General features: G+C 45.6%; 1 protein-coding gene across 1 annotated transcript in view; it reads left to right on the top strand.

Moving 5' to 3' along the window:
* Positions 1-26,416, top strand: part of CHST13 (carbohydrate sulfotransferase 13) — a 65,937-nt gene that overhangs the window by 515 nt on the left and 39,006 nt on the right. The window lies entirely within an intron of this gene.

Raw genomic sequence — 26,416 nt, 5'->3', positions numbered from 1 at the left:
CCGCTGAATTTGCCCAAGTTTCGGCTGCTCAGTTGCAAGGAGCCACCCGCCTATCAAAGAGCGCAACGTCCCCGGCTCCGGGACCGCTGGGGCCAGGGGCGGTTTCGGGGGTTACAGCAGGACACGGGCTGAGCCGAGTCTCGCTGAGATCAATGGAAAGACTCCCTCTGACTTCCAGGGGAGTGGGGCCCTAAGTCCGCAGGAACTCCCCGGAGATCAGCGGGACTACTCGCTGGCTCTGAACTCGGAACCGAGCCCTTTGTTTCAGACGTTCACCTAGGTGCAGTTAGGTTTATGCACTTCGTTGTGTGCTCAGAGCCAGATGTGTAGAGACAGTCTGGCCAGCTGGCATTTGCTTACTGCACATAAAGTCCTGCTTATGTTGAATGAGTGAAAACTCCCTGGGGAATACACTTGGCGTTTACGTATTTTTCAGCTGCAATCATTTACCTTCACTTTGTATCTTGTTTGTAAGGGGAAGGAAAATGCGATGAGTGTAATTAATAGATATATGAATTTCACATATTCAAATGACAGGTTTCAGAGTAACAGCCGTGTTAGTCTGTATTCGCAAAAAGAAAAGGAGGACTTGTGGCACCTTAGAGACTAACCAATTTATTTGAGCATGAGCTTTCGTGAGCTCATGCTCAAATAAATTGGTTAGTCTCTAAGGTGCCACAAGTCCTCCTTTTCTTTTTACATATTCAAATATCCATTTTAAAAAACAACTTTTTTTGGATCTGTTCCCAGATGTCTGCCTGTAGTAGAGTAGATTTGATTTGATGAAGTCAAGGAACACACCAATCTAAAATCTGCACTCGGTATTTGAATTAAAATGTCTTTAATGATGTGATACAGACTAACAAAGGTGAAAGAATGGAACAGGTCTCAGGTGTCATATGTCACACCTAGACCTATTGAAGTGCATCAAAAAAACCAGTTAAATTGTTGTCCCCTATGGAAAGGAATATCTTTAATGTCTGTTGTCAGTAATACATTGTGCTTGGGGAGAAGATCCTATAGGAGCAGAACTAGAAAATAAACAGACTTGTACTAAAAGGGTGAGAAGTTTCACTGCCTGCTTTCTGCTCTTTCCTTGAAAAAGGAATTGCTTCCTATTTCCAAGAGATATTATTAGGTAATTCCCATAGTTTAACAATGCACTGATGTCTTCTGATAACAGCAGAGATTAATCAATGGTGCTTTTAAAGTTATCTCCTCAAATTCAAAATACCTGTTGGACAGAAGTTAGTAGATTTTTACCACTTTGGACTAAATGAGATGTAATTTCCATTTTATAGTAGTTATTCCATCACTTTAATACTCTTTTCTTGAAAATAAAAATACATAACTTGTTGGCTAAATAGTGTCTGATTTGAAAAGTGTATTAGGTTTGTGTGTGTGTGTTATGCTTACTGTTAGAAGTTTACTAAACGAGCTGTGCAGTCCTAGAAAACTGCATTCAGTTTTCTATTAATCAATAATGTATACTTTAAAATGAATATCTGAGGTATGATTTTGATATTTGGAACATTCAGTAGAAAAATGCTGCAATGGATCAGTTAAGTATCTATGTAGCAGCTGTGTTAGTCTGTATTCGTAAAAAGGAAATAAGTACTTGTGGCACCTTAGAGACTAATGAAAGCTTATGCTCAAATAAATTGGTTAGTCTCTACGGTGCCACAAGTACTCCTTTCCTTTTTAAGTATCTATGCATCCAACAGAGAGAGGGCCAAATTTTACATTAACTTCACTGGAATTGCACTGGTGTAATTGAGAGGAGAATCTGGTCTATTATGTGATTTTACTGTAGCTTTTTTTTTTTTTTTTAAACAGGAGGATGCCTTCATGGGTGCTGATCCTGAAGACACTTACGCACATGTTTAACTTTAATCCTATGAGTACTCCCGGTATTGATCTGAACGGAATTACTCACAGGGTTAAAGTTAAACATGAGCAAAAATGTTTGCTGGTTCAGGCAATCAAACTCAGTGACAGAATCACTACAACTGCATTGGAATGAGATAATTTAATTACCTATCTGGAACTCATGCTGGCGAGGTGCTGAGTGCCTCTTGTTGAGTTTGTTGGAAATTAAGTGCCCTCAATGCAAGGAACATCCCCTTAATTCAGAAAAGGTATCATTTTTGAGAGGTCTCACAGATGAGCATATTTCATATAAAATGAGGTTTCTTTGCAGGTAAAGAGATAGGGGCAAATCCTCAGGTGGTATAAATGGTCATCGCTCCTGACTATTGAATGAGTCACAGGGACACGCTTGTAATCTGAAATCATGAGAGTTAAGGGTAGTTTCCAGTATTGCAGCTGCTCCTCCGTGTCCTTCTTCAGTTCTTGTGGTTTTGCAGCTCCCTTTCCCTATGTAGATTGAGTGCTGTCAAATGCAGAAAACAAGCAAGCTGAAAAATATCATTTTCTCTTAGTTGAGATAAAATTGAGATTTATCACTTAGATTTTAGGTGTTGTTTGTAGCAATAGTAGGTAACCAATTTCAGACAGAAGTGTGGTTATTTTTTATTTGTTTTTAGTGGCTCTTTAAGTTGTTTGATGTGTTTCTAGTATTACAAAAAAGCATTCCAGAGCAAGAGGTAGTCCCACAAGTCCCCTTCGAAGCAATCAAATGGTTTTTCCATTGTTGCTAAGCTAGGTTCTTCAGATTGTATTTCACATGAAACCTAAAGTGCGTAAATTGTAACTGATCGATCAGTGCTAAAGGCACATATAGATTCTGCCATCATTTGAGCCGGAATCAAGGCTTAAAATTGTGAGAGGCTGAGAGAGACAAATGATCATCTTATTAGATGTAGAAAAGCACTTAAAGGGCTTGATCTGCATGGAAGAGAAATAATTTAATCAGTAAAATTCCCACCTTTAAATATGCCTCTGTTTGGAGCAGCTGGCACTGAAATAACAAGTCATATAGAAATAGGGCACTCCTATTTCGAAGTCAGAGTGTGATGCACAGACTTATACTAAAATATAGTAGAATCTCAGAATTACCAACACCTCGGGAATGGGGGTTGTTCGTAACTCTGAACAAAACATTATGGTTGTTCTTTCAAAAGTTTTACAACTGAACATTGAATTACTACAGCTTTGAAACTTTACTATGCAGAAGAAAAATGCTGCTTTCCCTTTATTTTTTTCATAGTTTACATTTAACACAGTACTGTACTGTATTTGCTTTTTTGTCTCTCCTGCTGCCTGATTGCATACTTCTGGTTCCCAGTGAGGTGTGTAGTTGACTGGTCAGTTCATAACTCCGGTGTTGGTAACTCTGAGGTTCTACTGTAACTAAAAGTGTGAATTACCATTTCCAGTTTCCATGTAGACAAGGCCTCTGACCACAATCCATCTCCCTTGCTAGTGCAGGATACAGGGATCAAACTTGTTTCCATCAAAGTCAAAGGCAAAATCCCCGTTGTCCTTGGTGGAAGCAGAATCAGGCTTGTATGGCTGAATCCTACTTGCAAGTACATCAGTGTAAAGCCTGCGTAACTCACTGACTTCAGCGGGCTACTCCAGAGTTACACGTGTCTGACCGAGGGCAGAATCTGGACCTTAGTCTTTGTCATGGGGAGAGGATGCATCTGATATTAAACTTGGTAACACATTTGATTTTAGCCAGAATTACAAAATACAGATGTAACTCTTTGTAAAACCTCTTGAAATAAACGTTTAGCGTTGGAATCTAATGCACACTTTGAGCTCGACTCTGATCTCACTTACGTTGGTGTCTGTCCAGTGAGGTCTTGGATTGACTCTGGTGTAACCAACGTCGGAATCTGATCCTCTATTTTTCTCCTCCAGCTTTTACTGAGCTTGTGCCTCATTGGCTGTGTCTCCACAAGCTTTGTCCACCCCAGATTTCCCATCAGAGCTAACCCTGGTGCAGCTTCCCCTGTGGTAGCAACAATGGGAGTGGAGTGGGCTCCAGCAGATGCTTGGGTTTTTACCGTTGTGCCATTTAACCCCACTGAAACTTCAGCAAAACCAGGGTGGGAGTGAGCCCAGCTGATTGAACAGTCCTGCAGGGGAACCTATGGGTTTGCAATTTGCATTAACCTTCACCGTACTGGCATTTTCCACACTGCCAAGCTGAGGAATGTTTTAGGTTTTGTGTGACATTTGCAGTCTCCAAAGTGGTTAAACAAATGGCCACTCCATCCCACAGGAATTTGAATATTTCCTATATAAAAGAGAAAAGTCTCTGAAGAAAGCTTTGTAAGGGACATATGACTCTGCGGGGCCTGATTCTCCATTAACCATTGTAAATCAGGAGTAGCTCTATTGAAGCCAATGGGGTTTCACTGGTATAAGTGAGTGGAGAAACCAACAGGCCCCTTGTGCATAAGGCATTTCAATTCGTGCCTTTGGTGTCTGTCTATTGGTGAAGGCCCACGGGGCTACGGAGTCGTAGTGAAATGCATGTGTAGCTACTACCAGCCCCCTCTGGCTGCAAAACAGTCAGGATTTTCCTCTGTGCATTTATTGACTCTTGCACCCTTGTTTACTAGACTCCAGTGGCAGTTCAGGGTGCCTTGCAGGATTGGGGTTTGCTTCGGCTAATGTATTCAAAGTGCTGTATTCATACAGTCATAGCATTTAATGCCAGAAGGGAGTGTTAGCTCATCTATTCTGAGCTCCTGTGTGTCACTGGCCACTAAACTTCATCCGCTTTCCTTTGTATTGAGACCAATACCTTTGTTTGATTAAACCGCTCTTCTAGAAAGGCATCCATCTTGATCTGAAGACCTCCAGAGGTGGAGAATCCACCACTTCCCTTAGGAGTTTTGTTCCCGTGGTTAATCTCCCTTGCTGTTGCAAAATTGAGGGTTTATTTCTAATTTGAATTTGCCATTGGTTCTTGTTGTATCTTTCTGCCCTAGATTAAACAGCCTTTTAGTACCCAATACTGCAGAGGGTGGGGGGAGAGGGATAGCTCAATGGTTTGAGCATTGGCCTGCTAAACCCAGGGTTGTGAGTTCAATCCTTGAGGGGGTCATTTGGGATCTGGGGCAAAAATTGGGGATTGGTTCTGTTTTGAGCAGGGGGTTGGACTAGATGACCTCCTGTGGTCCCTTCCAACCCTGATATTCTATGATCCTGCATTTTCTAGAGTTCTTTGCAGTCCAGCTGTTGGTGTGAGTTGTTGAACCTCCAAAGATGCCTTTGAATGCCAACACCAGGGCCTTACACCGCCCTTGATCCAAGCACACAGGTTCTGCTGACTTTAGGAGGACTTTTGCTGCCCATCCACAACAGCATATAGCTCATGAATTTTTTGGCACCCAGTAAGCTCAGGGAAAGCTATTTCTTTCCAACTAAGTTCTATGTCTGGTGTCCTAGGTACTGCATCTCCTATAAAGCCTTGAATTGCATTCACAATTACATCCCCTAATGACCTGAACGTTAATGAAAGGAATGGCAGAAGGGGCCCTGATGTCGCACACGCTCTGATATTGTACAAGCCATTAATATTTGCAGCTGGTTGTGAAATAATGCCTAAGAAAAGAAAGGGAAAGTGAAACTTGCAGCATAGCTGACATTCCTTTAAAGCTTCTGTTCTGAAACTTGCCCATGTAAAGGGGCCCTGTCTTGCTCCCCTCATGCACCTGGCCCCAGCTGTTGACATTGTCGCCATTAAAAGGTTTTTTTTTTGCTACTTTTTACTCATGTTAGACCCGCAGAAGCAGCCCAGCTGTGGCAGAGTGAGCTGGAGTGGGGATTGTGATCAAGTATCAGGGAGATGCAACCACGTTGGCCTTCCTATATTACCAACTGTAAGAGGCATCCTAGCTCGATGGGAAGCAGATTTTGCGGGAAAAGAGGAATTCCGTTATGGAAAATATTGAAATCCTATTGAACATCCATTCATTTGAGTGATTCGAGACACAGTAGCTATAAGATGAGCCTATTTTCTGCTCGTACCTGTTGTGCTTTTCCTCACAGAAGAACTCGGTTTTTGTTTTTTGCTTTCAAGACATGGCTGTGTGACTTTAGAACTAATTCCCAGTGCTGTTCACGCCAGCTGTGACTCCTCGTGTGGCGTTTACGCTGTGTGAGATATCAGCCCAAGCTCCTGAATTTTGGATCTTCCACATCCAGATCCAAATTTGGTGGAGTTTGGATCTGGGGGGGGATTTGGTCCAGGCCCACCTCTACCTTGTACATAGTTAATAAACCCATGATCTCCTTTGAGCAAAGTGGCTCTAACGGACACTACACTCGCTAGGTCACTCAAGCCAAGATTTTCAAAGGTGACGAATGATTTTTGGGTGCATCCATTTTTGGGTCCCAAACTTGAGGTGTCTTAAAGGGGGCTAATTTTTAAAGAGTACTGAGATCTGCCAAAACCAGGCCATTTTAAGGTGTCTCAATTAGGCACCCAAAACTGATAGTAACTTTTGAAAATCTTGGCCAGAGTGAGCTGTCACAGTCAACTCTGGATTTGTCCCCACTGGGAAAATGCCCAGCAGTGCAGTTGTACTAGTGGTAGCATCAGTGGGAATTTTCCCCCTAAAATTCCCTACTGCAGGCCTGGCCACTAAGACTGGGGGAGCGGGGAAAATGTTTTAATTCATATCTTTCAACATTTCTTGATGACAAATTAATAGTGTGCTCTTCCCTAGTGCTTTTCAGGTAAGGTGCTCAAAGTGCTTTATGATAATTATTTAAATAATATTTTACATCATCCCTGTGGCATATGTAAATATTATTACACCCATCTTGCAGCTGGGGGAAACTGAGGCATAGAGCTGTTAAGTGACTTGTCCAAGGCCACACAGAGTTGGGCCCCGAATCTGCAAATACACATGGGCTTAGGTTTAAATGGGGCTACTCGTGCTTAAAGTTAAGCGTGTGTGTAAGTATTTGCAGGAGTGGGGCATTAGCAGAGCTAAGAATAGGATTTATGGGTCCTACTCCCAACCCCCTCCCCCCATGGTCTGCTCAAACCACTAGACGAGGGTTGCCAACATTGTATTTCAAAAATAAAGGAATGTTTTCTTAGCACCTCACCTCCCAATATTATTATTATTTTATTATTTAATTTATTAATAATAATGAGTACTCACCTACATTCGCCAGGGCTATTTCTTATGGCTTTTTGTTGCACTCAGCAACTCCCGATCTTATTGTACAGAGATGAAGAAATAAGAGATGTTCCTGCTAATAAGGGACTGTTGGCAACCCTACCTAGACAACAGTTCCTCTGCATTTTTTTAAAAAAAGTTTATTTTTCATTCAAAGATTAGGGTAAAATCCGACACTGTTGAAATAATGGTAAAACTCCTATTGCCTTCAATAGGATCCGTGTTTCCTTCCTAGTTTTAAATTATAATAATTCAGCTAAATGAATACATCAGAATGACCCAATACTACTCAAACCATTGTGTTGTAGTTACTCCAAATGTCCACTTGGGGTTGCATCATTGTCTTATGTCTTAAAAAAATGCAATGTTGATCTTGTCTTTGCTATCCACTAGCAAATGAATGCAAGTGAAATCCCAAGTAGCATCAAGAGACGCATGCTCTGCCTTCTCTTACCTCGTTGGGTACTCACCTGTGTATTGAGTCTGGTCCTGCAAACTCTCTGTGCTTGGAACTCCTGCTGGAGCCAACTGGGATTTTGTGCACAGAGGGCTTGCTTGTTCAGAGCTTCTTAGCAGCTGACCGACCCAACTCTAAATCTTTCCAGATAACGGTGCTGATCTGACTTCCCTTTGGTTTGTGCAACATGACAGGTCCTGGTGTGAAAATATAAGGGACCCTCCGGGGCTTTTATCCATTTGCTTTCGTTGCAGATGAGTTGCGTGAGTTTTTTTCAGCTCATGTTCTGGTTTTTAGCTGTATGAAATCCGAGAGGCAGTAACTGAGTTGTAAGAGGCAATATACTAGTGCGCTGTTAAAACAATTGGCCAGTATGTCAACAGAGGCATTAGATAGCACCGTCTGGAATGCCAGTTCCCACACACTGCTTGCGTTTGCTTGTGTTGAAAGGAAGGCGTGTAACATAGAATCTGTGACCTACTCTTGTGGACTCACTGGCTGGCTCTGCACTCGAACATGGATCCGTAATGAAGTTCATATGTTCCTGAGGGCCAATCCTTTCATGTGGAATGCTTTCTAGTCCCTCTTGGGTTTGTTCAGTTTCCTGACGGTCTGTGATAATTGCAAGAGATTTGAGAGAGGGCAAGTGTGGGACTTAGCTTGTCTGGAAGTTTATTCCGAATCTGCAGAAAAGAGACCGAAGATGGTGATCCTGGGGTCTTTGCCATATTGATCCAGGCCTTTTTCATCCCAGGGTTTGGTTCATTCAGTGCACCCGGCTTGGGGCTACATCTCATGAATAATGTCTGCTGGCTAGTTCACTCTTTTTACTCAGGTTGGGTCCCTGGGTCTCTCTGAAACAGGCTCATCCCTTGTGTATTACTGCATGTGTGGAGATCCAGCAAGCTAGCAGCCTTCATATCTAATGGAGAGGGGGGCTGGAGGCAGGGCATTCCCAGTGAGATGATCTGTGACTGTTTCACTTCTGGCATTGATTGGCCAGAGCCCAAATTTACTGATCTTCAAGTCACACAGTACTTTCTCCCAGCTGTTTTCTGATGAGGGCAAGGGTTAGAGTAAGGGAGAGTGAGGAGAGCACAAATTTCCATCCCCTGGCTAAAAGCAGAGGGAACTCTCCCTCCTCCTTGACAGGCACTGTTCCAATCTACCTTAACCCCTGGGTGGGGCTGAGGAGATGGTTGGGGAGAGCTCTATATTCGGGGAAGCAAAGTAGGAGAGTCTTATTTTGGATGATGTGGCTGTGTGTGTGCTGATGCAGCTCCGATAGCTGCGACATGTGCCCAGATCACAGGATTGAAGTCGTCTTTGGGCTAAATGGTACGAGCTGTAGTGAGGAGAGCCATGCCAGGCAATCGATGTATCCCCTGGGCACCAGTCATCATTTGGCCACTCTATGGAGCCAGTATGATAAATGTGTCAATGTGTGTCTTTAATCTGATGATGTTCCCCAAGGCTCTGCTGATGAGTGAGGTACATTAAACAAACAGGAAGGCAGAATCCTCCCTGGCATACCACTTCCAGCCTTCACTTCTAACACAAGTGAAACGTTGCCGGAAGCCAGACTAAGTGATCACAATGGTCCCTGCTGACCTTTAAATCTATGGAGTTTCACATAGTTGGGGAGTCTTGAGAGAATGGCTGTCCTACCAGCCAAACAGCGGGAAGCTCAACCAGAGAAAAGGAACCCTCTTGGTGGACAGATCTGGTTCTGATTCTGTAATTACTGCTTATGTCTTGATAGCAGGATGGACCCAATCCCACCATGAAGTTACTGGGAGTTGGTAGCATGCAAGGTAGACGATAGGCCTAATAGCAGAGCTGCTTGGAAAATGGAGTTCTTTTAGTGGAAACTTTTTCAACTTCAACATTTTTTCGATTTAAAACAAAAAACAAAAAAATTCAAAAGAAGGAAAAAAATCATTCTTGTGACATAAGAAAGAAAACCCCCAAACTGAAGAGTTTTTGATTTTTGGTTTTTCGATGAAAAGTCAACGTTTTTTGCAGCAGGCAGAGACTCTGGTGAAAAGTTTCATTTAGTAAAACAACCACTTTTCTGTCAAAAACCAGGTTTGATGGAAAATTTTCAAGCCACCTTCCCCGCAGACAAGGCTGAGCTTCATGGTTTTCCCGCCATCACTTTCATTTGACAGAGACCTGACTCTGAAGTACACCCCAAGCAGGGGCAGCACTGAACACAGTTTTTGGAAGAGCTTCTGAATAATCCAGTGAGGACAACTGGCTGGGCCAGTTCAGGCAGAATCATGCACTGTCCAGAACACAGTTCTGCCAGCCAGTCTGAAGCTGGCAACTGAATACTCTCTTGATGGACAAATAATCTGAACCTCATTTGTAAAACCAAATTATTAAAACCACTTTTCCATCAGCTGCTGCTTGGAGAATTCCCCCAAAGGAAGTCACAGAACCTGTTACGGGAGCTGGAATTTATCATGTGATGAGTTGTCTTACCTGGCTGCTGTTTTCCATGTATATTTTAATTTAAAGCATTACAACTCTGTTTTAATCCCCCTGCAACCACAACGCTCCCCAGAACTTGTTATAAAACTGTTTATAATAGTGGCTTTTATTTACTTGACTCTGTTTATTAGACACATCTGGACAGATGCCCATATTCTCATTAAAATGCACTTACGGACCATCAGCCAATCCGATGGTAGGTCTCACTGAACATCTGCAGTTAGAGATTGGCCCAAATCACAAGGCCAGCTGTGAACCACCATCAACCATGGGTCCTTGTGTACACTGAAGCTTTTGCACTGTCGTAGCTACACTGTTTAGATGTGCTGCAGCAGTAGGATCGGGCTTGCACCAACATACTTACCCAAATGCAGGGGTAAGTCACTGGTGCATGTCTAAATTTGGGAGTTGCACCAGTGTAACTATATCAGTTTAGTTACATCAGGGCAGATTTCTATTCTGTATAGGTTCTTATACTGTGCTTGTCACTGTAGTATCTGAGGGTATGTTTACACTGCAATAAAAGACCCACGACAGAGAGTCTGGGACAACTGGCGCAGGCTCATGGGGCTTGTGCTACAGGGCAAAAAACAGCAGTGGAGCTGTTCAGGCTTGAGCTGGAGCCTGGGCTCTGTAACCTGGTGAGGGGGGAGGTTCTTGGAGCCCAGGTTTCAGCCTGAGCCTGCAGGTCTACACTGCTATTTTTAGCCCTGTAGCGTGAGCCCAAGTCAGTTATCCAGGCTCTCAGCTCTGCTGTGGGTTTTTTATTGCAGTGTAGGCATATTCTGAGTGCCTTCCGGTACTGCATTGAGCAACAGGGCTACCCATCTGTCAGGTGGTGTTTGTGCCTTAGTCTAGACAAGCCCAGAGCTGAAATTCAGATCTGCATCGGCAGCCTGATTCACTCATGCTCTGCACCCTGTGTAAGCATATTCACCAGTGGAAAGTGGGTGAGAAATGCTACCAGATCAGAATGGCAGAGTTAGCCACTCCTGTTGCCCAGGTGTAGATGACTACAGGCAGGAAAAGGCAGGTCCTTGAACTTTATGTTTGGGGTCCAACTCTTGTTCCATTCATTGCATGCAAAAGATGCCACATGCTGTGAACTACAGTAGCTGTTCTTAAGTTGTCCCATGACAACCGTCAGCTTGTGCATTTTAAACACACACTAAGGCAGGCCTGACATTCTTCTTGCTGTTGAAATTTTTAAAAATGAAATAAATATTAGACTAGATAATATAGGTGAACAGTTATTGGTGTGATTTGGGCATGCAGTTGCCATTGTTTGCACATAGAAAGGGCTGATGCACAAAACTGGTTTGAGTTGTGTGCACAATAATAGTCATGGCACACCAGTGGGAGAGATTTTGTGTGTACCCAACCCTGGATGCACGTGTGAATTAAGATTTGCAGCCCCAGCCTGCACACGTGTATCAACAGTTGTGTGTGCAAGTTGGGGACGCACACATTTTTAGATGTGAAAAAATTGTCTCTTTGAAAGCAGTTTAGTGCCAGGTTCATTTAATTACTTCTTGCTGCTCCTTCCTGTGTTTGCAAAGCAACTCTATGATGTGGTCCCTCTCCTCAGGATCTAACCGTCTACTCTGGCTGAGTACAATACACACATTTAACCCAGGAGGCATGAGAACTGGCACAGACAGGTCTGTAGGAGATTGGCAGTGCAAAGGTTGGCAACACAGAGCACAAGTAATGCGCTCTTGTGCATGGGAAGAGAGAGTTGATGATAGCTTCTTTGATATATCGCAGCTTAATAATACATTTATATGGTGCCTTGAGGGTCCCTTAACCAGTATCTCTCATTTGCAGTTCACCCTGGAAAGGTGAACCTTGGTTTCAGTTTGCTGTACTATGGCACAGGACCTGAAATTATCCAGTAATAATAATTTAACTTATTTTGAACATGGCCTTTTGATGGAGGATCTCAAAGCACTGTGCCAATGTTAATTGTTACAACAACCCTGCGGATAGGGAAGTATTCTCCCCACAAGGCATGGCGGGATTTGCCCAATTTATTTCCCACTGACTTCCTTAGGAGTTGAGGGCATTCAACACTTTGCAGGATCAAGGCTAGTTCCACTTGCATTGAAATCATTGCTGTTGACGTCAGTGGATACAAGAGAGGGCTTGGAGTCAGCTGGAAATAAAACCCAGGTTCTTGACTCCCAAGCCTCTGATCTAGCCACTAGCACACACTCCCACCCTTGAAAAGGAGGCAGACTGTGGGCATCATAATCTGTTATCTTTAGAGAGTATATTGCTATGCAACTGAGGTCCAGATACCTGTCTGGGTCAGAGGCTTTGGTTTGATCCCATGCTTAGTTAGGATAACTTGATACTGATTTATTTTCCCCTCCATTCTGCAGTGTTCCCCGTTTTCTAAGTCCCCATGTTTAAGTACAGCTAACCCTTTGACAGTAAATATCCCCACTGCCTCTTGAGAGGGAGCAACCTGGGAAAGCTGCAGGGCTTTAAACTGTTTACTTTTCACACCTCCATTCTTTATATTGGATGGTTTGTGCATGCCCTGTTGGCTCTGCTTGTGGAACGCTCTGTGAAGAACTCTCGCTAGGATGGGGATGATCCCCCGGCGAGCCTGTTGTGGATCCTTCTTGTTTATTCACCTCCTTCTAAATATCTGCTTTCACCGAAGTCCTTCGGGGTATGGCATGTAGCTGCCTACAATGGACCATGTTTGCTTGACATTTTACTTCTGGCCTGCCCAGTGCCACTTGAAAGAGCAAATACCCATCAAATCTATTTCTAAAGGGGAGAATAGCCTACGTTGTGCTGTTGGGGGGGAAAAAGGCCAGTGGTGGGAATCAAGACCTCTAGCATTGTCTCCTTTATGGCCTGCTTGGACTCTGTCTTCTGTCTAATATCACTTTCCTAGTAGTGATCCTGTAGCCGCCAATGAAATCCCCTCCATGCAGGCAAAACCTCAGTCTCGGGCCTAAAGCCTGAGGTTAGGCAGGTATGCGAGAGAGCTGAGAGCCTGTCTGTTGGGAGCTAACTGAAAGTCCTGGGTGGCCATTGGTCAGCTGAGCTCATCTCCTTCCCTGTGATTTATTGGAAATCTACCAGCCTGTGGAATAATGTTGATGCATTGCTTTAAAAAAAAATTATTAACAACCTAGGGAACAAAGCTAATGCAACATTTATATGTTTTTGGGAAGGCAGCTGAATGCAATGAGGAGGGTGTCTAGCACGTCTGAGAAGAGTCAGAGCCACATCTAAAGGTGTTTAGTGAAATAAGGACTCTGTGCAGAAAGCCCTGAATCAAAACTTCAGTTCATTGGTGTCATAAACTACTTGTGCTGAATCTCCCGTTCCTTGGAGTACCATTAAGAGTTGGTATGAATATGATCATAACTTAATGAGTGAAGTGGCCCCTTTTGCAGGCACTGAGGTATTTACAGACTTTACATAAAGAAGCTCAACTCGTATCAGCTACCCCTGGAATGCAGCCACTTCTGGGCTAGGGGGCAGCAGCCATTAGAACAGTTCCTTCTTCCATACAGAGCGGTTGAGTAGAGGGACTGCTGAAGAATACTTCATGCAGGCAGGGGGCAGTTCTGACTGACAGTATGTGATTATCCAGAGTGGAGGTTAGTCAAGAAACTGAGGTTGACACCTCTACCCCAGAATGATCGCAAATGAGAGGGGCCTCTGCTTTACACTCCTCTGCAGGCTGGAAGCAGCATGCTACAGCACTGTCGCGCTATTGAATCACCAGCAACTTGCCTTTTCCTTGGAGGGCTCCAGTCTACATACGTCAACAGCCCTGCTCTCCTTAGCTAGTGCAGACGGACAGAACCACAGCCTGAGGTCCAGGGAATGTCTTTGTACCTGCTGACCAGTAGGCTGACCAGAATGAACCCTCAGCTTTCTGTCAGCGTTTCTTTCTTAGCATTGCAAATATCGTAGTTTTTCACTCCACCAGTGCTCTCGCCACAGGTTCTGTGCTTTGGTGTAGGGTTTGGGGGAGATTAAAGCTTTTCTGTGCTCACCGTACCCTGGCAATCATTTACAACTCGGGCATTTTGAAAGCTTGCTGGCCAGCTGACTCTTGGAATAAGTCAAAGATCTGCTGAATTCCAAACTTGATTCTATGCGCTTAAGAGCTGCCTGGCTTTCCCTCCATTGACTAGAATGCCGGCCCTGCTCAAGTTATGCAGCTCCATTGCCCTCTAGTTACTGGGGTTCCACTGCGGATATAAAACCCCTAATGGTTACTACAGGGAACAGAGTTTCTTTCTTAGCTCAAAGGATGAAGGCCTGTGTATGTGGAGCCAAAAGAACTGATGTCGGAGACTGGTTGGTGTCTCCTGTTTGTGGCCCAGAGGTTTGTTACAGGAGGCCCTAGAGCGTGTTCATGAAACCTTTGGGATTTTTGTTTGTGTAGGAAAACCACTGATTGCCTAAGCCATAAAGGCAGTTCCTGAAGTGTGGCATTGACTGCCCGTCATTGGCCTGGAAGCCACTTATATTTCCTATAGCTCTCCAGTGCTTTGGCGTTTGGTATGGTTATATGGTTAATTTTGTCTTGAACAAGAAGAAAGGTTCTTTTCTGATAGCTTTTACCACTGCATTTATTGCTGACCTAGGGTTCAGTAGCTATCTGTATACCAAAGCCCTGGGATATGCTACTGCCCCCACCTGATCCGTGAGAGGAAGCACAACCACAACACCCACATCTTGACACAGCTACATTGGTTCCCCGGCTCATGTCAAAACTAAGATAAAAATCTGTCGCCTTCCTGCTTGATTTTTAAAACTGTCCTAGTTTCCGGCTGACTGTTCCCTTGTGTGTCTCTCTCTGCTTCCGTACTGCTCCTACCCCTCCCCTAATACCAGCCTTTTTGCACAGTGTCACCCTGCAATGCAAAAACCTTGCGGTCTTCTGATGATCTGGAACAGCCTCTCTTTCTTACTAGCTGATCCATCTCTGTTGTGTCTCTTTGACTCATCAGTTGGACAGATCTCCACTGAAGACGTAGCTCTCCGCCTTTTAATCACTCCCCCTGTGCTGCTGCTATTTAGTTTCACTGCGCCTGTTTAATTTAGCTTCACGCAAGGCCTTTTGGCATGTCCTGGAGATGCTTTTCTGTACCTAGCAAAGCTGTGCCGTAGCGCACAGCGAGCGATCTCCAAGCTCACCGTGTTAGCTGTTTTGTGCTTTGCGTAGCTGCTTCCTCAAGCACCACCGAAAACCATGCTGCCCACGACAGGTTCTGGTGTTGGGCTCACATGCATAAATTATGATATGCTGAGAGACACTGGAGACTGGATCCGTAACAGACCTCTTTGAGACCTGATTGAATTGGCCTGGTCAACACTGGTTCTCCACTTGTGAGGTAACTCTCTTCTCATCATGTGTCAGTATATTTATGCCTGCATCTGTAATTTTCATTCCATGCATTTGAAGAAGATGGATTTTTTACTCACAAAAGCTTATGCTCAAATAAATCTGTTAATCTTTTTAAGGTGCCACCGGACTCCTCATTGTCTTTGAGCTTGAGTGTGAGTACCCTCTGCCATAGGCCTCGACTTCCCCTTTGCCCAGTGGGTGCTTGACCCCCCCCCGCCCCACCCTTTTCCCGCCCCTGCACTGTCCTCCCCCCCATTCCACCCCCTTCCCTCAAGTCCCAGCCCTTGCTCCTCCTCTTCTCCGCCTCCTTCCCTGAGTGTGCCATGTCCCCACCCCTCCACCCTCCCTCCCGGCAAGTCCAAAGCGCCGCCAAACAGCTGTTTAGCGGCAGCTGGGCAGGAAGCACTGGGAGGTACGTGGAGGAGCAGGGATACAGCATGCTCGGGGGAGGAGGTGGGAGAGGCGGGGGGAGCTTGGCTGCCAGTGGGTGCTAAGCACCCACTAATTTTTCCCCATGGGTGCTCCAGCCCCAGAGCATCCATAGCGTTGGCGCCTATGCTCTCTGCAATTGATATAACTGTCAGGATAAACTAATCACAGGATTCCACTTAGTACAAAAAGGGTAGTGAATCCACCCAGGAGTTCTGGATAGATTGGATGGATGGGTTTTTCTGACAAGGCTGAGTACTGTCTGTGTGTGTGTGTGATAGAGAGAGAGACTGACTGGCCAGTGCAAGAAAACCAAGCAGCAGCCTGTAAGCATAGTGTGACCCTGGAGAAGCCTCGAGAGAAGCTGGGGTCAGGTATGCTGGCCGAGTGAAGCTTGGGGCTGTAAGCTAAGAAACTGCGCCTTTTGGTTTTGGTCTCTCCTGTGCTCAGAGAAGCAGGACTTAGTACATTTCTTTTAAATAAAAAAGTCTGCATCAAAGAAGATACCAGACTCCATCTCCATCATCAATATTTACTCCCAACTGGGACGTCCCAGGGGTGCTGAATTTTGACAAGCTGCTCTGGTTAAAAAGGGGCAACATTAGTTAGTTTATGTTCTGACTGTGCTTGGAAATGCACATTGCGTTCAAAGTTTTGGGGCTGATACGACATATTAAAATGGTTGGTACGCTCATACTGATGGGACCTGATAGTCACAGACTCCTTACAATCTGTGTATTCTTAGCCAGGATCTGTTAGTCCTGTATCTATCCCAATCATACACACATTCCACACTAAAGTGCTTTCACACATCCCTTGCTCTTTTATGCTGGAATTCTTTTCCCTGGACAGACCAGGATGGATAGATTGGTAGAGTTAAAAATTTAAAGATCCTTCTCCTCTTCCTCTGAAGGTCTGAATCTCCATTGTCCTGTCCCTTGTGTTGTGACGTGCTCCAGGGCAAGGTGAGTGCAAAGCGTGTGTGAAATGTTACCAGTTAACATTTTACGAGCCCTTTGCACTAGTGTAAATGACCGCAGAAATGACTGCAAAGTGACAGAGACTCAGGTACTGGCTGTTGGCTGTACAGTCTTTGTGGCTTGTTCCTCACTTCGTGAATGGCACGTCCTGACTAATTTGCCTGCATATTGTGGATGCCTCCTGGGTTCTTTCCTAATTCTGCTCTTGTGGAGAGCCTTGGGCTGCATTGGGTCTGAAAGGGATTGCTGCGTTCCCTTGTCTCCGTGTCTGTCCCTTGGAGGCAGCTCCATGTGAGTTGTCACTCTTTAGACGTTCTGCAGACTGCATGGATTTGCAGCCCACCACAAGTATGAAACATGATCCAGCTCTGGTCTCTGACCAGATGTTATTTAGCTGCTCTGTGTGATGAATTATTGACCCTGCAGGAAGCAGGGTGACTGACATACGGATCAAAGATGATATTTTATTTGGAACTGTTCACGGTGGGTGTTTCTGTGTCTGTCCTGTGTCAAGGTGGACTTCCCGCGAGGCAGGGATTCAGGAAATTAGCTTGAACTAATTAGTGCTCAGCAGATTTTCAATAACACCCCTCTCCCCCATGCTCATTGTCCTTTCCTCTAAATCAGGAGCTGAAGTGCATGAAATTGTGAATAGCTCTCCATGGGTAGCAGTGACACCTGCATAGTATGCCTCTGATGCAAATGAGAAAAGAGGCACAAAGAGATCAAGGACCCAGTCTTGCACATACCTGCTCCCAAGCATGGTGCTTGCTAGGTGGAGTCCGATAGAAGCTAATGGGTCTATTTATGGTAGTAAGCGCTATGCATGGTAGTAGCATCTTTGAAGGATAGGGCCTGACGTATTTTGCCCAGGATCACTCCTGGCTCTGGGAGTTACATTCTTATCTCCCTTGGACTTCAGGGAGGTTGAAGGGTGTGACAATTTGGGGGATCTGACTGTACTATATAGGGACTCTGGTTGATGTTATAAAAATTGTTACCTCATGGAATGCATCTAGGCGGATGTGGTCTCTACCATGTGCTGACAAGGCTGTAAGTAATTTCTCCCTGACCAAATACAATGGAGAGTTGCCAACTTTGGTCCAGAACACAGTTGTTAAACAATTGGTATGCTAAGGAGGTTGGCTAGAGCTGGAAGAAGCTCCGTCCTTCTGCTTGTCTGTGAGATGCTGATGAAGTAAAGAGTAGAAAAACAGCATCAGCAGAACAAAGGAACCCGGTGCTGGCAGAGGGACACATAGACTGGGAGACTCCATGGAGACAGGACAGAAAGCTTGGGGCAGGAGAAGGGAAGAAATGGGTATGCTTTCGCAATAGGGGGTCTTATTTAAATGTGGGCCAGTTAAAGTCAGAGAAAACTAGCTGAGCTGGAAAGACTCCATGATTTGGAAGAGAAGTCATACACTGTAGAGGAAGGATCCTAGATGCCCCAGAGGGCTCTGCCCAATCCCAAAGAACTCTCCAGAATGGTGAGGAACCTGAGACAGGGAAATGTGTCTAGGTGTGTGTGTTGTTTTGTATAGATTGGTATATTTCTCTGGCTACTCAGTAACGAAGAAAGGTGTTTAGAATCCTGTGCAAAGTCTGTCAGTGAGTCTGTTGGCTTTCACTATCACATACCCCCGAGGAGGTGAACTGTAAACCAGAAGGTGCACACCTTCAGTCGGATTCTGGGGAATGTGCAAGAGCTGCTGGAAGGCTTGTGGGGAGACAACACTAGTTTCAGGGCCTAGGCAAATGGACCCTGCAGTTCTCCCTGCCAAGAAGGGTGTCAACAAGAGGCCCACACCTGGAGTGAGTGCCTAGAGACCCAAAGCCAGGAACAGTGCCTAAATTCAGCCTTGCCCCAGCAGGCAAAGGGCACTTGGGATTCAGTATTTGGATCTCCTCACAGCACTCTGGTGAATATCCAACAGTGGGGAGCTTGACTAGATCTGTGACAGAGGACACTTGGAAGTCCGTAGGAGTTGGTAGGAGTCTTGCCAATGACTTCAACAGGTGCAGGTCCAGATACCCAGAGTCAGTTGGGAAGAGAATCCATGGTTCCTGACTCCCAGGCCCCTGAACTAGCCATTAAACTGCTTTCCCCCCTGGAAAAGGAAACTGACCTTCTGTAGCGCCTTCTGCAGACCAAGTGTCTCAGAGAGCTAAACAGGACAGCGTGCTTAATGCTGATCGTGCAGTAGCCGTGGAGGCAAATACTGCAGCTGTTCAGACAGCCAAATGGAATTGATACTTATGTATATGGTGTCTCAGTGCTACATTGATAGGCACCTTGGAAATGCTTGAATTCTTCTCGGACCCTTTTTCCGATACTCCGTTGGCTGAGAAGTCTGGGATATCCATGCTGCTTCATGATAACTGAAGTGGGAACTTGGTCATACTGGATCAGACCACTGCTCTGTCTCACCTGGTACCTTGTCTCAGGCAGCATCTCATGCCACAGGCTTCATAGGAAACTCCATGATGGATAATTATGCAATAACATTCTCACGAGGGGGAATTTCTACTTTCACCAGGCTTCATGATTGGTTTATGCCCTAATGTTCTTAAAATTTTATCCCAGCTAATACAACTGTGTCTATTCATATAAATCTTCAGTCCTTTTTTAAAGCTAAGCTCTTTAACTCTGTTTCTAGTGGCAATGAGTTCCACAGGTTAACTAATCATATGTTAAAAGGAAATAATCTAATCAGAGATCTGAACTGGGCCTATAGTTGAAGAAGCACTAAGAATCCCAGAGATAAACAAAGGGAAAGCAGGAGTAACCACTAGTAAACTGGTGCTATCAGAAAGGATTTGCTGAGTCTACCTTTTTCATGATCTGGTTCCTATATCCTGCTTTGTGATTTTTATCAGTCCCATATGGGGAGCTGGCCTGGCTGCTAGAAACATACCAGCCAGGCATATACATCCCTCTGAGGGAGGCTGGGTCTGTGAGCAATACATCATCCGGGATGTTTCTTTCTTGCTTGCATTTTTTGAGTGTTAATGTCGTGTGCCTGAAAACGAGTGACCAAAAGCCAAAAAAAAAAGTCTGAGCCAAATCTAAGTACAAGCAGGCACTGTGCAAGCTCCCTGGCCAGCATTCTGCAAGAATGCCTGATCCTAACTCTCGGCACCCTCCACTATCCTGGGCTCCCACACAGCAATCCCAAGGCCAGGGCTTGGAGCACAGTGGAACAGGAAGCAGTGGCCACTGGCTGGTACAGCTGGGCTCTTAATCTGACAGGTTGGCGCAGTTACCTGGAAAGTCTGAGTCCAAGGGCTTAGTGAAGCTGTGTGCCTGCATACACAGGCCCCAGTGATTGTGAGTCCATATGATTATGGATCGCCTAAACATTCTGCATGTGCACAGAAGAATCTTGGCCTGTGAGTGGGATGCCAGCCTCCTCGTTTGAAAATCTGCGCTCTGGCATCCAGGCTGGGTGCTGCTAGACGGATCTCGATCTGCCAACCTGTCACACCCTCTGCATTGACAGGGTGAGCGCTGCTGGTACAATTCCTGTGAAGCAATGGCCTGGAAAGGGTTTATTGACAGTGAATGGGAACGCTCGTAGTTTAGATTTGCATCATAGCTCTCATCCATATGCTGCTGCGGCTGCAATGCAGAACCAGGAGAATGACTGACTTGGGTGGTAGTGTTGGGGACACCACTCTTGGAAGGCCTCTTTCTGGGTTTGCAGGAGAAATTAACCATTGAAGACGTCCAGGTAAGTATTGGGTAGGTGAAAGAGCCAGCCAGTATTTGCCTCTGTTCAGATCAGTCTCCATTAGCTTTGGTTCCTGTCTTCAGCCACAGGAATGACCCTGGGCTGTTGGCAAATAGGATCCAGCTTCCCTGACAAGGACCCATTCTCCTTCTTTGCCCACTTTATTGTGGGCTAAAGCTTGAGCTGTGGTCCTTTTAGGCCATTTGGCTGGAGATTCTTTGGCTGATTCTTGAACTGGTTTGAGTAAATGGATTGAAAAAAAATGTTTTCACCTTAAAAACCCTGACTCAGCACTGCTCATCCTTAGGAGGGGAGAGGGCCACCTACCTGGGGCCAGGTGTGCTAGATCCCAGCACCTGATGCATACCGCACTGAGATGGTGTGACAATTGACCGGTTGGAATCTGAATATAAGTTACCAGTAGGAAAATAAACCCAAGCTAAGGTTTGCAAACAGATAGGTTTATCCTACCTTAACTCCTTTCTTGAGAAGGTTTTATAGAACACGTGGAAGTTCTTGGTTCCTGGCTTTAATCTCCTCTTCTCTTTGTTAATGGAAAGGCTAAAAAAACCTTTGGGCTCTCCAGCAGCATAGAATTTCAATGCTGTTATGTAATGTCTTCTGGCAATCAGATCTTCATAAGTCACAGCTCCTTCTGGGGCCAGTGGCTGTTAGTAGCTGGGCTGACTCAGGGGTCCTTATTGCTTAACCCTTAGAAATCTGGTTAAAGCCTGAAAACTGGCTGGTTTGATTGGGGCTCTCAGAGGTCAGGTCGGGGCACTCTGTCAGAGGTTGGGCAGGAGGGAAGGATGAGGAGTGAAATTGACAAACACAAAAGTAGGGCCAGTTTCATTGCCCAAGGTGAATGACCTGCAAACTGTAACCAAGCAGCAGAAATAAACAAGTAGATTTAAAGGTACAAACCTCATTCAGTATCAAGAGTCTAAAGTTGTATATTACTAACACCACGTTTTGTAAAAATCTTAATGGCGGCCCTTAAAACTCACAGCCGTTCAAGGTAGTGGAGCCTTCACAGGCAGCCTGAGGGTTAGTGAGTGTATATGGTGTGTGTGGGAAAGAATTGGCTGCAAAACTATCCGCAGTAGATAGCGTCCCAGCTTTGGGAATAGCAACCGCTCCAGTGTTAACTATTAGCTGCCAAGCCAGCGGAGAATGCACAAAGAGCTGCAAGCCAGATGTTTATATCCGTTTGGTGGGCAAAATGCACACACGGACAAATGCCTGACTTGTGCACAAAGCTATTACATCTGCCCATCTGGTAACTGCATGGTCCGATGGCTCATGGTGGTCGCCATGTGAGCAGTTGCGCTACTAATTTGTCTGAAAAACATGGTCTGTATTTCTGGCTCTGTGATGGGGCTTAACCCGCAGCACCTGCCAGGCAAGGGAATGAACCCCAGTTAATCATGCTCCACAGCTGGGCGTGATTAACTGGAGGAGCTGGAGCTAAGTAGACTGAGGGAGCTCAGTTGGAGAGAGACTGCAGTGGAAGACGACTCTTGGAGCAGGTTAGGCTTCTGTAGGGGAGCTCTGAGATAGGGCTAACAAGGGAAGGGCAGTGAAGCCTGAGGGGGTGAAGGGCTGTTAGTTTGAAAATGTGTTTCTATTTTTATTTGGACTTGTTTGTGCTACCCTGGAAGGGGTGTAGACTTCTGGGTGGTTGGCTGGAGGGCCAAGCCACAGAACACCCACAAGTGGAGTTGGGAGAAGATGCAGGCTGAGAAAAGCCTTCGCAGGCCAGGGAGAGCCCAGTAGGGGGCACCAGAGAAAAGAACCCTGTGCAATGCTGTGACTAGCGACAAGGAGGCGCTCATGAGATGAGGACATGCTACCACAGGCTCCCACTGAAAGGTGCAAGCAAAAAGTAGGAACTTGGGCTGGTAAGGCACCTCTTCCTCAACTGCATGATGCCTAAGGCCTGTCAGCCGAAACTGTGTCTAGTTTTCAGCCGTGTGTGTGTGTGTGTGTGTTTGGAACAAGGCCATCTCTGGTCGAGACAGACTTTCCCCTAGTTTGTTAGTGTTTTAATTTGGAATAAAAGCTCAAATAACTGTGAAGGTTGGGACTCTCTTCTGGTGAAGTCATTTTCTCCCTTCCCATCTTCCAGAACTATACTTGAAGTAGAGTTTTCACTGTAAGGAGAATTAGGAGCAACCTGAGCAGTTCCGATTAGTGTTCCAGCTACTCCAGCATGCGGTCTCTCATGGTAGCACATGCCTAAGTGGGAAATCCAGGAAATCCTAAGAGGACAGTGTCATGGAGTTCAAGGGATGCAATCCAGACCATTAAAGGGTTGTCACTGCTTGCCCTGCAACCCTGGGTGCCTCTCAATGCTTTGCTACTGCAGCTCCCAGCCTGGGATGCTCTCAATCATAGACTCATAGAATATCAGGGTTGGAAGAGACCTCAAGAGGTCATCTAGTCCAACCCCCTGCTCAAAGCAGGACCAATCCCCAATTAAATCATCCCAGCCAGGGCTTTGTCAAGCCGGGCCTTAAAATCTTCTAAGGAAGGAGATTCCACTACCTCCCTAGGAACCCATTCCAGTGCTTCACCACCCTCCTAGTGAAAAAGTTTTTCCTAATATCCAACCTAAACCTCCGCCACAGCAACTTGAGACCATTACTCCTTGTTCTGTCATCTGCTACCACTGAGAACAGTCTAGATCCATCCTCTTTGGAACCCCCTTTCAGGTAGTTGAAAGCAGTTATCAAATCCCCCTTCATTCTTCTCGTCTGCAGACTAAATAATCCCAGTTCTCTCACTCTCTCTTCATAAATCATGTGCTCCAGCCCCCTAATCATTTTTGTTGCCCTCCACTGGACTCTTTCCAATTTTTCCACATCCTTCTTGTAGTGTGGGACCCAAAACTGGACACAGTACTCCAGATGAGGCCTCACCAATGCCGAATAGAGGGGAATGATCACTTGCCTCGATCTGCTGGGAATGCTTCTACTTATACAGCCCCAAATGCCGTTAGCCTTCTTGGGAACAAGGGCACACTGTTGGCTCATATCCAGCTTCTCATCCACTGTAACCCCTAGGTCCTTTTCTGCAGAACTGCTTCCTAGCCATTCGGTCCCTAGTCTGTAGCAGTGCAATCAGCAACAAGCATGCAAGTCACACCCTGAGTGTCTGTGTGTGATGCAGCCAACCCTGGTTCAGCAGCTCTGACCCCAGCAGCCTCTATGCAGCCCTACTTTGGCTTCCACCAGCCTTGGTTGTAACCAGCAGGGTCACTCCCAGTTCCCAATTTCTCCCAAACCATGTGCCCTCAAGTGTCCAGCCCTCTGCTGGACGTTTCAGAGAAACAATAAAGTTCATTTGTTATTTAAAGAGACAAAAGCACCTCACAGTTATTAACTTAACTGGGGTAAACACTCCCTTTTGTGCAAACACAGCACTGCATTGGTTTATAGTAAAAATAAAACACGTTTCTCAACAGGACATAGGGTAAGGGATGTCAAGTTAGGAAGGGTTACAAGCAAATAAAAGGCAAAACGCTCATCTAGAAGTCTAAAACTTTATCTAGCAAGATACAGGCTTTGTTCAAGATGGTTTCTCTCCTCGGTCATTCTTATTTCCAGCTGTGGCTGACTTTTCCTCATTCAGGACCTTCCACAGAAGGACAAGGTGCTGGTATCCCTTGTCTTCCTAGGTGAAAAATCTTTGCCTCAGCAGGTTTCTCACTTATGTTAAGTTTCCAGAGACTTCAGCCCCTCCTTGGCTGAAAGACCCATCTTTCTCAGCTTGCAAGAGCTCTGGTCCCTTGCGTGTCTCTAGAGATGGATAACTTAGGCATCTTCTGTCCTTCCCTTTGTAGTCCAGTGAACTTTTGAAAAGCATATCTCAAAGTTCATTGACCTTGCTTCAAGAATCAGGAAGGCTTCATGGGGTCTCATCTCCAGCCCCCATCGAGATTAAGTGGTCATCTTTCCACACTTGCTCTCCTGGTGGCTATTTTTACTTTGCATGTAAATGTTCTTTTCTTTGTCTTTGCCTGACAACCAGGCAGGCCGGACAAGCAAATACACAGTCCTTCAGATCTGGAAATGCTGACTCCCCTTGGGAGCTTTGATGGTTCCATTTACTACATATGTAAATTGTAATCCCGTTGTCACTGGTTACCCCTACTTATTTGTATTCAAGATCTGTGCAGGCCTGTTTTGTACTTTGTTCAAATACAGACTTTAAAACATAATATCAGAGAACATCCATAAGGCCACGTATAGCATTAATATATGCCTCTTACAATGATATTAATCCCCAGTGTGTCATTGGAAAACTTTAATGACACCTTTTACATACAGATCATGACATCAGTGAATTGGGGTACTGGTCTGAGCTGCTCAGGCCAGCTGAAACTCATTACCTCGTACCAGTGAGCCCCTTACTCTTAGGGTCATGCCCTGAAGCATGAAAGATATTTTTTTATTGCAACTCTGGCTGTATTCTTTAGCCGTATAAACGTCCAGTTCTGTTTAGATTCCCACCCTTGGCATCAGTGATATCCTGTGTCAATTGCACTGCTGTGGAACAATTCGGAGCTCTCCTTCTACTTCACTATGAAGGGAGGGTGGCCAGCCAAGAGTTTGCGATAGCAGTTTGTTAGCTGTATGTATGTGCTGGGTGGGGCTGTCCCATTATTTAATTATTATTGCTCAACTTTGTTATATTAGCAGCTAGAGGCCCTGATCAGTGGGACCCTCCATGGCACAGACACAGAATAAATGTGCTCCAAAGATCTTGCAATCTAATTAAGACAAGCTGCCACAAAGTGAACATAACAATCAATCAGGAGGAGGAGAAAGAGAAGCAGTGTTCTTACATAGGCCAGAGAAATATTAGGCAATCCCTAGCAGCGATCTTCATTGCTGTTATCAGTCAGCACCATCGTGGTAGAAATGAGCCTGGAGGAGGGATGTGAAGAAAGACAGGGCAGTGACTTAGTTTGGGAGACATGAGGGGCAGCGTGGAAAGGAAGCATGGAGGTGCTCGTGGAAGAAGCAGGCAAACGGGGGTTAGAGGCTGGCCTTGGGGATGGAGGGAAGGGGACACAGGCAATGCGATCAGATACAACAGCGCACAGGGAAGTTGTGACAAGCCTGAAAGGTGAGGCCCAGAAGTCTGAATCTGACATGGTGGGGAGAGGTAAGTACAGGAGGCAGTGACAGGCATCTTAGTCGCAGCATTTGGAGCGGAGCTGCGGGGAGTGAGGTGGGCGTCAAGAAGATTGGAGAGGAGGCAGTTGTAGTGGACACAGTGTGAGATAATGAGGGTGAAGGATCTGAACTGACCTCAAGTGAGCTCCGGCTGAAGCATTCTGCCTGCGGGAGTCGTGGGAGGGAAAGCAGAGACCTGTTCAAAGTGTTGGGTGGGAGCACAGGCGAAGGCCCTGCATTCACAGCAGCATCCTCCACTAGCCTTTCACATCTGTGCAGTTCAGCAGGCTCCCGTCACTGCATCTTGGCTGGGCAGGGCTGCTGTCCCTCCCTCACAAAGGTTACCGCAGCATCTGGGCAGCTGGGGAAGGCATTTTCCTGTTCAAGTCTATCTGTTTGTATTGAGCCGACTCCAGGCAGAGAAACCCAGAGCTGGTGGCAGTGAGTGTGGGAGTGAATGCACCTTGTCTGCAGTTTTATTGTGTCTGGCATTAGCCAGAAAATTCCCAGTCTGGGTGACAGGGTATTAACCAGGACGATTCCACCAGGGTGGAGGGGAGGGGAACCTTCAGATCAAGTATCAGGCTTAAAGGGCCACGCTTCCCAGACAGGCCACAGGTTGCGTGCGTGTTTTTA

Source organism: Lepidochelys kempii, chromosome 7 (assembly GCF_965140265.1).
Source record: "Lepidochelys kempii isolate rLepKem1 chromosome 7, rLepKem1.hap2, whole genome shotgun sequence".
Lineage (NCBI taxonomy): Eukaryota > Metazoa > Chordata > Testudines > Cheloniidae > Lepidochelys > Lepidochelys kempii.
This window is presented reverse-complemented; position numbering and strand designations above follow the sequence as displayed.